This window comes from Heptranchias perlo, unplaced genomic scaffold (genome assembly GCF_035084215.1).
Source record: "Heptranchias perlo isolate sHepPer1 unplaced genomic scaffold, sHepPer1.hap1 HAP1_SCAFFOLD_282, whole genome shotgun sequence".
Taxonomy (NCBI): Eukaryota; Metazoa; Chordata; class Chondrichthyes; order Hexanchiformes; family Hexanchidae; genus Heptranchias; species Heptranchias perlo.
In genome coordinates this window covers 71,748-90,042 of record NW_027139294.1, presented here as the reverse complement: position 1 = coordinate 90,042, position 18,295 = coordinate 71,748, and the positions used below count along the sequence as shown (strand labels likewise).

Genomic DNA, 18,295 nt, shown 5'->3' with positions numbered 1-18,295 from the left:
GGAGAAAAGTCAAAGTCACAGCTGTGACAGCTCAAGTGCTCCGCTTATCTGCAATATTTAGAAAGTAATGTAAAATACAGGACAAACCGATTTGGTATCGGTTATCAAAAATACTAAAAGACACGGGTTCAAAGGTGGATTTGTGAAGAGGGAACGGTTTTAACCGCCAGACCGAAATCATTCCCCATGAATCTGAAGCGTCTTGGGGAAAACGGCAGTGCGAACTGTTCTGTTCGTGTCATGACTTGAAAGACCCTCCAATTACTGACAGTATCTTTGAACGAGTTGTGCAGTAAAACCGCGATAGAAGCCGCTTTGCACTCGTCAAACGTGTCGGTGACGATATTGGGGGTGATCAGGGTCGATTTCAATTATTTGAAATCTCTCCATGTGACCCGAAGATTGACGGCAGAATCGAGTTTTTCCTGTCAGTCCTGAATTGAAGGGAAAAGCGCAACAAGCAGGTCGGAGAAATGAAGAGCAGAAAATGTGGATGAAACTTGCACGAGTGAAAATCCCTGTATGTTGGAAGACTCAGTCCCCAGTGGTGGAGAGGATTGGGATTTCAAGCTGTCTCACAGCTCACACACACACCATTGGCTCATTTAATCACCTTCAACAACTCGAATACATCAACACTTAATCTTCTATACACAAGGAAATACAAACCTTGTCTGTGCAACTTGTCCGCATAATTTAACCATTTTAGCCCCGGTATCATTCTGGTGAATCTGCGCTGCTCCCCCTCCAAGGCCAATATATCCTCCCTGAGGTGTGGGGCCTAGAACTGAATGCAGGACTCGAAATGTGGTCTCAGCAGAGTTTATATAACTGGAACAGAACTTCCACCCCTTTGAATTCCAGCTCCTTGAGATAAAGGCCAACATTCCATTGGTCTTTTGAATTATTTTTTGTAACTGTACACTGACATTCAGTGATTTCTGTTCTTGGACCCGTAAACATCTTTCCTCCCCCACAGTTCCTAGCTTCTCACCAGTTAGAACATATTCTGATCTATCTTGTTTAGGTCCAAAGTTCACACTTCCCCATATTGAAAGTTTGAACAGACTGGGGCTCTTTACCATAGGAAAGAGAAGACTGAGGGGTGACCTGATGTGGGACTTTAAGGTTATGCCAGGGTTTGCTCGGTCAGATGTCGATAAGGTGTTTGCAATTTTGGCGGTGAGGACTCCAAAACCTTTTTTTATATTCGTTCGTGGAATGTGGTCGTCGCTGGCGAGGCCGGCATTTATTGCCCATCCTTAATTGCACTTGAGAAGGTGGTGGTGAGCCGCCTTCTTGAACTGCTGCAGTCCATGTGGTGAAGGTTCTCCCACAGTGCTGTTCGGAAGGGAGTTCCAGGATTTTGACCCAGCGACGATGAAGGAACGGCGATATATTTCCAAGTCGGAATGGTGTGTGACTTGGAGGGGAACGTGCAGGTGGTGTTGTTCCCATGTGTCTGCTGCTCTTGTCCTTCTCGGTGGTAGAAGTCGCGGGTTTGGGAGGTGCTGTCGAAGAAGCCTTGGCGAGTTGCTGCAGTGCATCCTGTGGATGGTACACACACTGTGCACCGGAGGTGAAGGGAGTGCATCTTTCGGGTGGTGGACGGGATGCCAATAAAGCGGGCTGCTTCTTCCCTGATGGTGTCGAGCTTCTTGAGTGTTGTTGGAACTGCACTCATCAAGGCAAGTGGAGAATATTCCATCACACTCCTGACTTGTGCCTTGTAGATGGTGGAAAGGCTTTGGGGAGTCAGGAGGTGAGTCACTCGCCGCAGAATACCCAGCCTCTGACCTGCTCTCGTAGCCACAGTATTTATATGACTGGTCCAGTTAAGTTTCTGGTCAATGGTGACCCCCAGTATGTTCATGGTGCGGGATTCAGCGATGGTAATGCCGTTGAATGTCAAGGGGAAGTGGTTAGACTCTCTCTTGTTGGAGATGGTCATTGCCTGGCACTTATCTGGCGCGAATGTTACTTGCCACTTATGAGCCCAAGCCTGGATGTTGTCCAGGTCTTGCTGCATGCGGGCTCAGACTGCTTCATTATCTGAGGGGTTGCGAATGGAACTGAACACTATGCAATCATCAGCGAACATCCCCATTTCTGACCTTATGATGGAGGGAAGGTCATTGATGAAGCAGCTGAAGATAGTTGGGCCTAGGACACTGCCCTCAGGAACTCCTGCAGCAATGTCCTGGGGCTGAGATGATTGGCCTCCAACAACCACTCCCATCTTCCTTTGTGCTAGGTATGACTCCAGCCACTGGAGAGTTTTCCCCCTGATTCCCATTGACTTCAATTTTACTAGGGCTCCTTGGTGCCACACTCGGTCAAATGCTGCCTTGATGTCAAGGGCAGTCACTCTCACCTCACCTCTGGAATTCAGCTCTTTTGTCCATGTTTGGACCAAGGCTGTAATGATGTCTGGAGCCGAGTGGTCCTAGCGGAACCCAAAGTGAGCATCGGTGAGCAGGTTATTGGTGAGTAAGTGCCGCTTGAAAGCACTGTCGACGGCACCTTCCATCACTTTGCTGATGATTGAGAGCAGACTGATGGGGCGTTAATTGGCCGGATTGGATTTGTCCTGCTTTTTGTGGACTGGACATACCTGGGCAATTTTCCACATTGTCGGGTAGATGCCAGTGTTGCAGCTGTTATGGAACAGCTTGGCTGGAGGCGCAGCTTGTTCTGGAGCACAAGTCTTCAGCACTACAGCTGGGATAGCCTTTGCTGTATCCAGTGCACTCAGCCGTTTCTTGATGTCACGTGGAGTGAATCGAATTGGCTGAACACTGGCTTCTGTGATGGTGGGGATATCGGGAGGAGGCCGAGATGGATCATCCACTCGGCACTTCTGGCTGAAGATGGTTGCAAACGCTTCAGCCTTGTCTTTTGCACTCACGTGCTGGACTCCGCCATCATTGAGGATGGGGATTTTTGCAGAGCTTCCTCCTACCGTTAGTTGTTTAATTGTCCACCACCATTCACGACTGGATGTGGCAGGACTGCAGAGCTTTGATCTGATCCGTTGGTTGTGGAATCGCTTAACTCTGTCTATAGCATGTTGCTTCCGCTGTTTAGCACGCATGTATTCCTGAGTTGTAGCTTCACCAGGTTGGCACCTCATTTTTAGGTACGCCTGGTGCTGCTCCTGGCATGCTCTTCTACACTCCTCATTGAACCAGGGTTGATCCCCTGGCTTGTTGGTAATGGTAGAGTGAGGAATATGCTGGTCCATGAGTTGCCACAGTTTTGCCCATTCACCTAATCTATCAATATCACTTTGTAATTTTATGTTTTCATCTACACTGCTCACAATGCCAGCAATCTTTTTGTCATCGGCAAACTTAGATATGAGACTTTCTATGCCTTCATCTGAGTCGTTAAAAAATATTGTGAATAATTGAGGCCCCAAGACAAATCCCCGCGGGTCACCACTAGTCACATCCTGCCAATGTGAGTACCTACCCATTCTCCCTACTCTCTGTCGCCTTTCGCTCAGCCTACTACCTAACCAAGTCCGTACTTTTCCCTCGATTCCATGGGCTTCTATCTTAGCTAACATTCTCTTATGTGGGACCTTATCAAATGCCTTCTGGAAGTCCATATAAATAACATCCATTGACATTCCCCTGTCCACTACTTTAGTCACTTTTTCTGGAGGTCATCCACTTTGGATCAAAAAAGGATAGATCAGGGTACGTTCTAAATGGTGAGAAGCTGGGAACTGTGGAGGGCCAGAGAGATTTAGGGGTCCGTGTAAAGAAATCACTTCAAACTAGTATCGGTAAAAAAAAACGATGATTGGGATGTTCGTAACGGCTGGTCAGCTGACTTGCTTAAAACACACCATAATGTTATAATCGTGGGTTTGATTCCTGTATGGGCTGTTAAGGGGCTTTATTTTGGGTTTTCGGAACTTTTAAAACCCAAGCTTCACAAACAGATTCACAGACAAATTCATGGGGACAGTTTTTTGAATAACATCCATTGTAACTTTACCCCTGGGCCGGAGAAACACGTCTTTCTTTTGATTTGTCTTTCTCCGGTTTGCAGAGAAATGTTTAACTCGCGGCCTGTTCCCATTAATGATCATCAGCAGCAACAGACAGACAGAGCGGGTCTGACCTCCCCGAGATGTGGAGAAGGCATCAATTCAGGACAAATGCATCAAATCAAATGTTCACCCGGCACCGAGAGAAACAAAACCAAGAGAAAAAGGCAGAAGGTAACAGAGAAATAAAAACCAAATACAGACGATAGAAATATTTCCCATTCTTGATGTCTCTCTAATCCATCCCCAATCCTTCAGTGGCGGGGATCAAATTTCTCTGTCAATAAATGCGAGAATGGACCCAAAGAAAAATAAACTAAATAACCAAAAACTGCCGAACCCGGGATTAAACCAAGGACCTTTAGATCTTCAGTCCAATGCAATTCCAAATGAGTATTTGGACCCCAGAGCAAATGAAACTTTGCGCTATTGTCTTCCAAGAAAATATAACCCCTCCGAAGCCCTGCTCCTCCTGTTCATTACCGCACTTCATAGATAAACATCGCACTCATATATACACACCCACAGTTCATATATAAACATCGCACTCATATATACACACCCACAGTTCATATATAAACATCGCACTCATATATACAATCCCACAGTTCATATATAAACATCACACTCATATATACACACCCACAGTTCATATATAAACATCGCACTCATATATACACACACAGTTCATATATAAACATCGCACTCATATATACACACCCACAGTTCATATATAAACATCGCACTCATATATACACTCCCACAGTTCATATATAAACATCACACTCATATATACACACCCACAGTTCATATATAAACATCGCACTCATATATACAATCCCACAGTTCATATATAAACATCGCACTCATATATACACACCCAAAGTTCATATATAAACATCACACTCATATATACACACCCACAGTTCATATATAAACATCGCAATCATATATACACTCCCACAGCTCATATATAAATATCGCACTCATATATACACACCCACAGTTCATATATAAACATCGCACTCATATATACACACCCACAGTTCATATATAAATATCGCACTCATATATACACACCCACAGTTCATATATAAACATCGCACTCATATATACCCACCCACAGTTCATATTTTAACATCACACACATATATATACACCCACAGTTCATATATAAACATCGCACACATATATACACACCCACAGTTCATATATAAACATCGCACACATATATACACACCCACAGTTCATATTTTAACATCGCACTCATATATACACACCCACAGTTCATATATAAACATCGCACTCATATATACACACCCACAGTTCATATATAAACATCGCACACATATATACACACCCACAGTTCATATTTTAACATCGCACTCATATATACACACCCACAGTTCATATATAAATATCGCACTCATATATACACACCCACAGTTCATATATAAACATCGCACTCATAAATACCCACCCACAGTTCATATTTTAACATCACACACATATATATACACCCACAGTTCATATATAAACATCGCACACATATATACACACCCACAGTTCATATATAAACATCGCACACATATATACACACCCACAGTTCATATTTTAACATCGCACTCATATATACACACCCACAGTTCATATATAAACATCGCACTCATATATACACACCCACAGTTCATATATAAACATCGCACACATATATACACACCCACAGTTCATATTTTAACATCGCACTCATATATACACACCCACAGTTCATATATAAACATCGCACTCATATATACACACCCACAGTTCATATATAAACATCGCACACATATATACACACCCACAGTTCATATATAAACATCGCACTCATATATACACACCCACAGTTTATGAAACAACAGCGCACTCATACTTACACTCCGAGTTTATAGGAGGGAGATTGGTTCCGACCGCCGCTTGGGCTCTCGGAGTGGGAGAGGCGGAAGCAGCATGGGCCGTACAAACTGTGGATCTCATTCTGAATACAAGCCGATAGATCATCCTGTGAAATTACATCGTACTTGGGTATGAGGAAGGGTAATGGGCTCTGAGAAGGGTTCGGGGAGTCTAATGGCTTCTTCGTGGCGATCCGGTGGAGCAAGGGGATCCCAGAGAGGGGAAGAGAATATTAGAGCGTATCAGAGAGTGTAAGGGGATCTTAGAGAGGCGAAGGGACTGTCAGAGTGTATCAGAGAGCGTAAGGGGATCTTAGAGAGGGGAAGGGAGTGTCAGAGGGTATCAGAGAGCGTAAGAGGATCTTAGAGAGGGGAAGGGAGTGTCAGAGGGTATCAGAGAGCGTAAGTGGGCTCAGAGAGGGGAAGGGAGTGTCAGAGGGTATCAGAGAGCGTAAGTGGATCTCAGAGAAGGGAAGGGATTGTCAGAGAGTATCACAGAGTGTAAGGGGATCTCAGAGAAGGGAAGGGATTGTCAGAGAGTATCACAGAGTGTAAGGGGATCTCAGAGAGGGGAAGGGATTGTCAGAGGGTATCAGAGAGTGTAAGGGGATCTCAGAGAAGGGAAGGGATTGTCTGAGGGTATCACAGAGTGTAAGGGGATCTCAGAGAGGGCAAGGGAGTGTCAGAGGGTATCAGAGAGCGTAAGAGGACTCAGGGCGTAACAGTGGGTAAGGAGCATTTTGCGGGTATCAGAGAGTGTAAAGGGCGCTGACAAGGTTCAAAAAGGATAATGGACTCTCGGACCATATCGGAGAAGATGAGGAGCTCGGGAGAATCAAATAAGGCAAGGGGGTCTCCGGAGGTATCAGAGAGGCGAATGGATCCAGAGTTGTCATTTTCCAAACCTGACATTTTGAAGGCATCAACACATTTAATAACAGCAAAAAATGAAGCCGGTTGAACCGATAATCTGTCCGTGTCCCATGTGGAGGGAATGAGAAGATCGAATCGGGAGGGACTGGATATTTGGCAACGCTCACGGTTTCCTTTCACACAGCTCAGTGTTGTGTCTGTTAATGTAACTGGATTTCTTGAACTGGAGATAAGAGGTCGCACTTTGGACCTTTTATCACCCAGTTTGAGAAATAAAACACGAAACGCCCAGCGTGGGGCTCGAACCCACAACCCTGAGATTAAGAGTCTCATGCTCTACCGACTGAGCGAGCCAGGCCAGCTTCAATATCTTTTCCCATCCTATTATTGTAGAGAGGCAGCTGTTGATTTTGCTGCAGGGGTTCAGTTTGTCTGACAATCCCAGCGTCGTTCCTTCTGTGCACTCGCTTTTCATTCTGGAGTCAGTCTGATGCCTTTTACCCGTCCTCCAGTACCGCGCTGAGCAGGAGAGGAACATCGAGACAGGAGAGGGCCACTCAGCCCCTCTTTCTGCTGTCCCATTCAATTAGATCATGAGGTGGTCTGTAACTCAACTCGATTTCCCCGCATTGGAAACATATCCCTTGGGACCCGAACCGAAAAAAGATCTGTCAATATCAGTCTTGTAAATTTGAATTGAGCCTCAATCCACATCCTTTTGGCCGAGAGAGTTCCAGCTTTCGGCCGTATTTTGTTTGCGAAAGTGATTCCTGATTTCTCGCCTCATTAATCGAGCACTAATTTCAAGATTAACCCCCTCATTATGCATTCCGCCAACAGAGAGAGAGGAAAAAAGGCCGCCTTAAGCGGAGATTGAACAAAGGATCTGTGGATTTTAATTCTAACGCTACCCCATCTGAGCTATTTCTGTATTCTGTACATGCAATGTTTTATTTTTCTTTGAAAATCACATAAACGTAGATGCGATTTCCCTCTCGGTGAACAGAGTGCTTCGGAGTAATGAGAGCGAACAAACCGTGGATCTGATCCTTAACACAGACTGGTAGATCCACATGTGGAATTAAATCGCACTTGGGTAGCAGAGAGGTTAATGGCTCCTGATAATAAATCAGGGAGTCTAAGGGTTTATTAGTGTGGATCCGGTGGGGCAACGGGATCCCAGAGGCTGTAAGGGAATCAAAGGGCTTCTCAGGGGTTATCAAGGGGTGTGAGGCTATGAGGTATCAAAGAGTTTACGGCACTCTCAGAAGTTATCAGAGAGGGCAAGGGACTGCCAGATGTTATCAGAGAGGGCAAGGGACTGCCAGATGTTATCAGAGAGGGCAAGGGACTGCCAGATGTTATCAGAGAGGGCAAGAGACTGCCAGATGTTATCATAGAGGGCAAGGGACTGTCAGATGTTATCAGGGAGCGTCAGGGTGTGCCAGTGGGTAAGGGGCACTCCGAGCGTATCAGAGAATGGAAAGGGCACGGAGGAGGTATCAAGATAACAGAGAGGGAGAGAAAACGCTCCTGAAACCCGGGACTGAACCCTTTAGATCTTCAGTCTGACTGAGTTATTTCGGTGTTCTGGACATCCCGGAAATTCACTCGAAGGTCTGTTAGAATCGCAACAAAACTCTTCCCACAATCGCAGCCTCTAAACCTCCACCCAGGACTTTCAATGGTGCAACTTTGATGAACTTCTGCTACTTTTTAATTTGTTCTCAGCAGTAACTGTTCACATCCTTTATCTGGCCCATGACATGGCATCTAGAAGAAAATGTCGATTGCAGCTTCACTGAAGCGGGGGACGCTTTGCACTCGTAAAAAAATCATACGCGAAAGAGACGGTTTGATCGAGGTGACACCAGGCCAGAGCAAAGGTCAGTTAATGTTTGCCGAGTGGCGAGAGGGAGAATTTGGAACTTCGGTGCGGTTGCACTGTGACTTTCCCAGATCTGCTTGGAGCGATATTCCCTTGAATTCATCACCGACAGGGACAATTTGATTCTCAGTTCCGGTTTTCTCCTGGTGCGCTTCTGAGATATAAAAAAATGAATGGATGATATCAACCTGAACCTCGTCACGGACACGCGACAGACTCAAAGCTCAGCACAACTCCAATCTGTTTCAGTTGGAAATTGTTTCCCAGGGATGGACAGTAATGCGCTGTCTGAGGCTGCATTCGCTGCTTTCCGCCGGCAGCGGGTGATTGGAGAAAGCGGGGCCGGACAATATTGCTGCTGTCACGGCCTCACTCACTCGGGGAGCTGGGGAACTGCGAAAAACTGATGGGTTTGATGCTGCGTCAAAAAAGCGGCTTCGAACTGCTTTTGTTAACTGAGGCAGCGCTGCAGGATCCTTTAACGATCTCTCACAAATAAACTGAAACCTGTCGGAAGGTGAATAATATTTCACTTTAATCGTGAGCCCTCCTTTTGAACCTTGTCTGTCAAGAAGTATTTCGATCATCATCAAGCCATTCTCGGTTTTTTGGATATTGTTCAGATACCTGTTATCCAGCAGCAGGTGGAATATCAGCCGCGCTCAGCTGGCAATGTTTACAGTACATTTCTCTGTGAACAGAACACACATTTGAAACCTGGAAATGCGAAACAACGAATTTTAAGGTAAAAGCTCCCTATTGTCCCCGGGTGGGTTCGAACCACCAACCGTTACAGTTAATAACCAAACGCGCGAACCAATTGCACCACAGTGGCCATCTTGAGCCATTAATTCACCGAGCTACCGTTTCAGCTTGCAGCGATCAATGTAACAGCTGTCTGACCATCAGTTTACTTTTCCAAAATAAAGGGTGTGCAGTTTGCACGAGTGAAAATCGGTGCCGTCTTCTTTCTGAACATCAAACTCCCCTTGCCCCTAAATGCCTGTATGTTGGAAGACTCGGTCCCCCAGTCGGAGAGAGGATTGATTTTTCGAGCTGTGATTCACCATTCTCTGTCCCAGTATTGCAGAAAATGAGATGAGATGAAATGAGCAGGTCAAACGAGCAGGTCTGTGACACTACACGGTGTCTACAAAGTTGTCTCTTGCACTTACAGTGAAGCGGACGGCAGTTTTCACTCTTAAACCAGGAACTATGATGTTAAGAAAGTATGTGGCCGAGAAAGACTTGATTTCAGCGCGGTGACACTGGGCCAGAGTAAAGTTCAGTTAATGCGATTGCCGAGTGGCGAGAGGGTGGATTTGGAACTCCTGTGCGGCTGCGCTGCGCATTGTCCAGATCTGCTTGGAGCGATATTCACTTCAATTCATCACTTACAGGGACAGTTTGATTCTAAGTTTCTTTTCTCTGGTGCTTGGTGAGATTTCAAAAATAAAGGCGACCCGTGCTCACCCCAAACTCGTCACTTACAATCTGACAGATACAAGGCCGTCACACTCTTCACCAGTGAGATGAAAGCGGAGAGCGATTTCACGGTCGAATACAATGGCGAACAAAACTCATTCAATGAAAGTGCAGGTCATTGAGGTGCCTTTAAAGTCCTGATTGTTTGAACTGAACTTCTTCCCAAAGCGTTTGAGAGTCACGTGGAGCGATTTGGGGACTTCTTTTCCCTCTTTGCAAAAGTTTCAACCGCAGTTCAAGATCAAAAGTCGAGGGCAGAATGAGACGCCTTCCTGAAATTTGGGAACCAGAGAAGCAGATTTGAGTGCAAGGTTCTGTTTATTGTGAAAAAGCAAATAGAACATTCATTCCGGAACGATCCAGAATCCGATCAGCTCGAAAAGCAACGGTTACCCCGTGATTTGAACACTCAGCCTTCTGGTGGCGCAATAAATAATGTTGATAGAAGCAGGAAGTTGAAAAGTGGGAATTGATAAATTAAGTGAGTGGGCAAAACTGCGGCAAATAGAGTTCAATGTGGGGGAGAGCGAGGTCATCCACTTTAAATCTAAGATAAATCAGAGTATTTTCTAAATGGTGATAAACTAGGAACTGTGGAGGAGCAGAGAGATTTTTGGTCCATGCACAAAAAGTGCTACCAGCCAGCGCACAGGAACAAAAATTAATTAAACAGCCGAATGTGCCGTTCGTCCGGCCGGTTAACTTATTTGCATAGAGTTTACCGTAATATCATGATCACGGACTCGATTCTTGTAATTTATTTTATTTATTTCGGTTTTTTGTAACTTTTAAAATCGAAGCCTTACAAAAGAAACCCACAGACAAATTCACGGGGACAGTTTTTTGAATAACATCCATTGTAACTTTACCCCTGGGGCCAGAGAAACACGTCTTTTTATTTGCCTTTCTCCGGTTTGCAGATAATCGTTTAACTCGCGGCCTGTTCCCATGAATGATCATCAGCAGCAACAGACAGACAGAGCGGGTCTGACCGCCCCGAGATGGGGAAAAGGCATCAATTTGGAACAAATGCATCAAATCAAATAGTCACCCGGCACCGAGAGAGACAAAACCAAGAGAAAAAGGCAGAAGGTAACAGAGAAATAAAAACCAAATACAGACGATAGAAATATGTCCCATCCTTGATGTCTCTCTATTCCATCCCCAATCCTTCAGTGGCGGGGATCAAATTTCACTGTAAATAAATGCGGGAATCGAAGCGAAGAAGAAGAAACTAAACAACCAAAAACTGCCGAAACTCGGGATCGAACCAAGGACCTTGAGATCTTCAGTCGAACGCTCTCCCAACTGAACTATTTCGGCCTCATGTCAAAATTTCACTGTATGTCATTGTCTTCAAAAAAATATAACCCCAGGAGGAATTGCCCATCCTGTTCATTCCGCAATTCAAATAAAAATATCGCACTCATATATACACACCCACAGTTCATATATAATCATCGCACTCATATATACACACCCACAGTTCATATATAAACATCACACTCATATATACACACCCACAGTTCATATATAAACATCACACTCATATATACACACCCACAGTTCATATATAAACATCACACTCATATATACACACCCACAGTTCATATATAAACATCACACTCATATATACACACCCACAGTTCATATATAAACATCGCACTCATATATACACACCCACAGTTCATATATAAACATCGCACTCATATATACACACCCACAGTTCATATATAAACATCACACTCATATATACACACCCACAGTTCATATATAAACATCGCACTCATATATACACACCCACAGTTCATATATAAACATCGCACTCATATATACACACCCACAGTTCATATATAAACATCGCACACATATATACACACCCACAGTTCATATATAAACATCGCACTCATATATACACACCCACAGTTCATATATAAACATCGCACTCAGAAATACACACCCACAGTTCATATATAAACATCGCACTCATATATACACACCCACAGTTCATATATAAACATCACACACATATATACACACCCACAGTTCATATATAAACATCGCACTCATATATACACACCCACAGTTCATATATAAACATCGCACTCATATATACACACCCACAGTTCATATATAAACATCACACTCATATATACACACCCACAGTTCATATATAAACATCGCACTCATATATACACACCCACAGTTCATATATAATCATCGCACTCATATATACACACCCACAGTTCATATATAAACATCGCACTCATATATACACACCCACAGTTCATATATAAACATCGCACTCATATATACACACCCACAGTTCATATATAAACATCGCACTCATATATACACTCCCACAGTTCATATATAAACATCACACTCATATATACACACCCACAGTTCATACACCATCCAGGATAAAGCAGCCCGTTTGATTGGCACCCCATCCACCACCCTAAACATCCACAGGATGCACTGCAGCAACTCGCCAAGGTTTTTCAACAGCGCCTCCAAAACCCGCGACCTCTACCACCTAGAAGGACAAGAGCAGCAGGTACATGGGAACAACACCACCTGCACGTTTCCCTCCAAGTTACACACCATCCCGACTTGGAAATATATCGCCGTTTCTTCATCGTCGCTGGGTCAAAATCCTGAAACTCCCTAACAGCACTGCGGGAGAACCTTCACCACACGGACTGCAGCGGTTCAGAATATCGGTAAACACAGCGAGAGATACAGAGTATCGGTGAACACAGCGAGAGATACAGAGTATCGGTAAACACAGCGAGAGATACAGAGTATCGGTAAACACAGCGAGAGATACGGAGTATCGGTAAACACAGCGAGAGATACAGAGTATCGGTAAACACAGCGAGAGATATAGAGTATCGGTGAACACAGCGAGAGATACAGAGTATCGATAAACACAGCGAGAGATAGAGTATCGGTAAACACAGCGAGAGATACAGAGTATCGATAAACACAGCGAGAGATACAGAGTATCGGTAAACACAGCGGGAGATACAGAGTATCGGTGAACACAGCGAGAGATACAGAGTATCGATAAACACAGCGAGAGATACGGAGTATCGGTAAACACAGCGAGAGATACAGAGTATCGGTAAACACAGCGAGAGATATAGAGTATCGGTGAACACAGCGAGAGATACAGAGTATCGATAAACACAGCGAGAGATAGAGTATCGGTAAACACAGCGAGAGATACAGAGTATCGATAAACACAGCGAGAGATACAGAGTATCGGTAAACACAGCGAGAGATACAGAGTATCGGTAAACACAGCGGGAGATACAGAGTATCGGTAAACACAGCGAGAGATACAGAGTATCGGTAAACACAGCGAGAGATACAGAGTATCGGTAAACACAGCGAGAGATACAGAGTATCGGTAAACACAGCGAGAGATACAGAGTATCGGTAAACACAGCGGGAGATACAGAGTATCGGTGAACACAGCGAGAGATACAGAGTATCGATAAACACAGCGAGAGATACGGAGTATCGGTAAACACAGCGAGAGATACAGAGTATCGGTAAACACAGCGAGAGATATAGAGTATCGGTGAACACAGCGAGAGATACAGAGTATCGATAAACACAGCGAGAGATAGAGTATCGGTAAACACAGCGAGAGATACAGAGTATCGATAAACACAGCGAGAGATACAGAGTATCGGTAAACACAGCGAGAGATACAGAGTATCGGTAAACACAGCGGGAGATACAGAGTATCGGTAAACACAGCGAGAGATACAGAGTATCGGTAAACACAGCGAGAGATACAGAGTATCGGTAAACACAGCGAGAGATACAGAGTATCGGTAAACACAGCGAGAGATACAGAGTATCGGTAAACACAGCGGGAGATACAGAGTATCGGTAAACACAGCGAGAGATACAGAGTATCGGTAAACACAGCGAGAGATACAGAGTATCGGTAAACACAGCGAGAGATAGAGTATCGGTAAACACAGCGAGAGATACAGAGTATCGGTAAACACAGCGAGAGATACAGAGTATCGGTAAACACAGCGAGAGATACAGAGTATCGGTAAACACAGCGAAATAGACAAGAGAAATGGGAAAATACAAACTGTCTCAAACACTATCAGACAGTGACAGGTAGATGCTCGGTATCAGTCAGAGGAGCTGGGGTCTTTGCAGCTTAATTTGTCTCCTTGGCGAAGCTGGGCAAATTGCCTTGTTCGTAACAAAAAGTCATCGGTTCGATTCCCAGCGGTGCCTTTTTATTCTCTCTGATATTTACCTCATTTGTGAATTAAACGACAAAATAACACAGTGTGGTATTTGTATTAATTCCGGAGCCAACAAGGAAATGACTGCAGAACTGCAATGCGGAAGTGCTTGTTCTTTGTACAGACGGACCTCTCATTGAATTAGCAAGCACTTTGAGCTTGACGAATCATTGAATCGTTGGAGCATCGAAGGAGGTCATTCGGCCCGTCGAGTCTGTACCGGCTCTTTGTAAGAGTATTCCAGTTAGTCCCATTCGCTCGCTCTTTTCCCACAGCCCTGCAATTTTTCCCTTCTACTATTTATCCAATTCCCTTTTGAAAGCCACGATTGAATCTGCTTCCACCATCCTTTCAGGCAGTCATTCCAGATCAGAACTTCTCGCTGCTTATTTTTTTCCTCATGTCGCCTTTGGTTCTTTTGCCAATCACCTTAAATCTGTGTCCCCTGGTTCCCGATCCTTCCGCCAATGGGAACACTTTCTCCGTATTCACTTTATCTAAACCCGTCATGATTTTGAACACTTCCATCAAATCTCCTCTCAACCTTCTCTGTTCTAAGGAGAACAACCCGAGCTTCTCCAGTCTATTCTTGGAACTGAAGTCCCTCATCCCTGGAACCATTTCCGCACCCTCTTTTCTGCAGCTGTTCTGCACCCTCTCTAAGGCCTTCACATCCTTCCTAAACTGTGGTGCCCAGATTGGGACACAATGCTCCAGTTGCGGCCGAACCAATGTTTTATAAAGGTTTAACATAACTTCCTTGCTTTTGTGCTCTACGCCTCTATTTATAAAACCCAGGATCCAGTATCCTTTTTAACTGCATTCTCAATCTGTCCTGCCACCTTCAAAGATTTGTGCACAGATACCACCAGGTCGCTGTTCCTGCACCCCCTTTAGAATTGTACCGTTTCGTTTATTTTGCCTCTCCTCGTTCTTCCTTCCAATATATATCAGTTCGCACTTTTCTGCATTAAATTTCATTTGCCACGTGTCCACCCATTCCACCAGTCTGTCTCTGTCCTCTTGAAGTCTATTACTATCCTCATCACTGTTTACTACACTTCTAACTTTTGTGTTATCTGCAATTTTTGAAATTGTGTCCTGTACACCCAAGTCCAAGTCATCAATATATATCAAAAAATCAGCGGTACTAATACCGACCCCTGGGGAACACCGCTGTATACCTTCAAGAAACAACCGTTCACCACTACACTCTGTTTCCTGTCATTTAGCCAATTCGCATCCATGCTGCCATTGCCCCGACTTATTCCAATAGCTTCAATTTTGCTTACAAGCTTATTGTATTACCTCAAGACTGGACTATTCCAATGGTCTCCTGGCTGGCCTCCCATCTTCCACCCTCAATAAACATGAGCTCATCCAATACTCTGCTGCCCGTAACCTAACCCTGTTCTCCCATCTCCCCTGTGATCACTGACCTACATTGAATCCCAGTCCGGGAACGCCTCGATTTTAAAATTCTCATCCTTGTTTTCAAATCCCTCCATGGCTTCGCCCCTCCCTATCTCTGTAACCTCCTACAGCCCTACAATTCTCATCCTTGTTTTCAAATCCCTCCACGGCTTCGCCCCTCCCGATCTCTGTAACCTCCTACCGCCCGACAGCCCTCCGAGACCTCGGCGCTCCTCAAATTCATGGTGATCTACATTGGCTTCCGGTCGCAGAACGCCTCGATTTTAAAATTCTCCTTGTTTTCAAATCCTTCCATGGCACCCCCCCTCCCTATCTCTGTAACCTCCTACAGCCCACCAATTCTCATCCTTGTTTTCAAATCCTTCCATGGCCTCCCCCTCCCTATCTCTGTAACCTCCCACAGCCCACCAATTCTCATCCTTGTTTTCAAATCCCTCCATGGCCTCCCCATCACTTCCACCAGCCTTACATTTCTCCTCCTTGTTTTCAAATGCTCCCATGGCCTCGCCCCTCCCTATCTCTGTCACCTCCTCCAGCCCCACAACCCTCCGAGATCTCTGCGCTCCTCCAATTCTTGCTTCTTGTGCATCCCCGATTTTAATCGCTCCACCATTGGCGGCCGTGCCTTCAGCTGCCTCGGCCCTAAGCTCTGGAATTCCTGCCCTGAATCTCTCCGCCTCTCCACCTCTCTCTCCTCATTTAAGATGCTCCTTAAAACCTCCATCTTTGACCAAGATTTTATTCACCTGTCTTAATACCTCCTTATGTGGCTCAGTATGAAATTTTGTTTGATTACGCTCCTGTGAGTTGCCTTGATAAGTTTTATGACGTTAAAGGCGCTATATAAATGCAAGTTGTTCTTCTTGTTGTTGTGTGGCATTTTATCAACCGCATTACCCTCATCAACCCTCTGTGTTACCTCACTCAAGTTAGTTAAACACGATTTGCCTTTAACAAATCCATGCTGGCTTTCCTTTATTAATCCACACTTGCCCAAGTGACTATTCATTTTGGCCCAGATCATCGTTTCTAAACGTATCCGCACCTCCGAGTTTAAATTGACTGGTCTGTAGTTGCTGGGTTTATCCTTACACCCTATTTAAACAAGGATGCACCATTGGTAATTATCCAGTCCTCTGGCATCACCCCCGCTTCCACGGCGGATTGGAAGATTATGACCAGGACCTCTGAAATTTCCACCCTTACTTCCCTCAGCAACCTTGAAAGCGTCCCATCCGGACTGGGTGACTTATCAACTTTAAGCATAGCCAGCCTTTCAAGTGCCTCCTCTGTATCAATTTTCACCCCATCCAGTATCTCAACTACCTCCCTTTTTACTGTGACTTTGGCCGCATCTTCTTCCTTGGTAGAGACAGATGCAAATTACTCTTTTAGTGCCTCAGTCATGCCCTCTACCTCCATGCGTAGATCTCCATTTTGGTCCCTAATCGGCCCCACCCCTCCTCTTATTCCCATTTCTCTAATTATATGCCTACAGAAGACTTTTGGATTACCTCTTCTGTTAACCGCCAATCTATGTTCATATTCTCTCTTTACCCCACTTATTTACTTTTTCACTGTACTTCCTATATTCAGCCTGGTTCTCACTTGTATTGTCAAACTGACATCTGTCATAAACCCCCTTTATCTGCTTCATTTAACCCCCTATCTCTTTCCTCATCCAGGGGGCTCTGACTTTAGTTGCCCTGCCTTCCCCCATCCTAGGAATCTACCTAGACTGTACCCGAAACATCACCTTTTTAAAGGCCACCCATTATTCGATTACATTTTAGCCTGCCAAACTTTGATTCCAATTTACACGGGCCAGGTACGTTCTCAACCCACTTGAATTGGCCCTCCTCCTATCAAGTATTTTACTCAAAATAGCTCCTTCTCCTTTTGCATAACTAATCTAAACCTTATGATACTATGATCACCGTTCCCTAAATATTCCCCCAGTGACACTTGCTCCACTTGATCCACCTCATTCCCCAGAACCAGATCCACCAATGCCTCCTTCCTCGTTAATATTAACACTTGTGACGTATTTGAATATTTGTTATATTAAATGTAAGATATTTGACCTGCGAATGTGTCCAAAACACGTTTTGAGGATAATGCTCTACAGGGCGTATTTTACAAACTTCTTTACCTACAACCAGCAACCAATCTCCATTAAAGGTTGTGAAGTGAAGCTGGTTTCAGAGCAGTTTTCGGCGTTCAGCTTTTCTCCGCAATGTGCAATTAGTAGAAACTCATTCAGAGCACATCTTAGAATCAATGAGAATGTCAGGCACAGGATAGTTGGGATGGAACCCTCTCTTATAATAATTAC

The 18,295-nt window shown here is 44.6% G+C and overlaps 1 long non-coding RNA gene and 2 other non-coding genes across 3 annotated transcripts in view; all 3 read right to left on the bottom strand.

Moving 5' to 3' along the window:
• Positions 1 to 18,295, bottom strand: part of LOC137310834 (uncharacterized) — a 227,062-nt gene that overhangs the window by 190,870 nt on the left and 17,897 nt on the right. The gene's annotated exons all lie outside the window — the stretch shown is intronic.
• On the bottom strand, positions 7,153 to 7,225 carry trnak-cuu (transfer RNA lysine (anticodon CUU)). The gene has a single exon. It is a non-coding gene; the product is annotated as a tRNA-Lys (tRNA).
• trnaf-gaa (transfer RNA phenylalanine (anticodon GAA)) lies at positions 11,491 to 11,563 on the bottom strand. Its single transcript has one exon. It is a non-coding gene; the product is annotated as a tRNA-Phe (tRNA).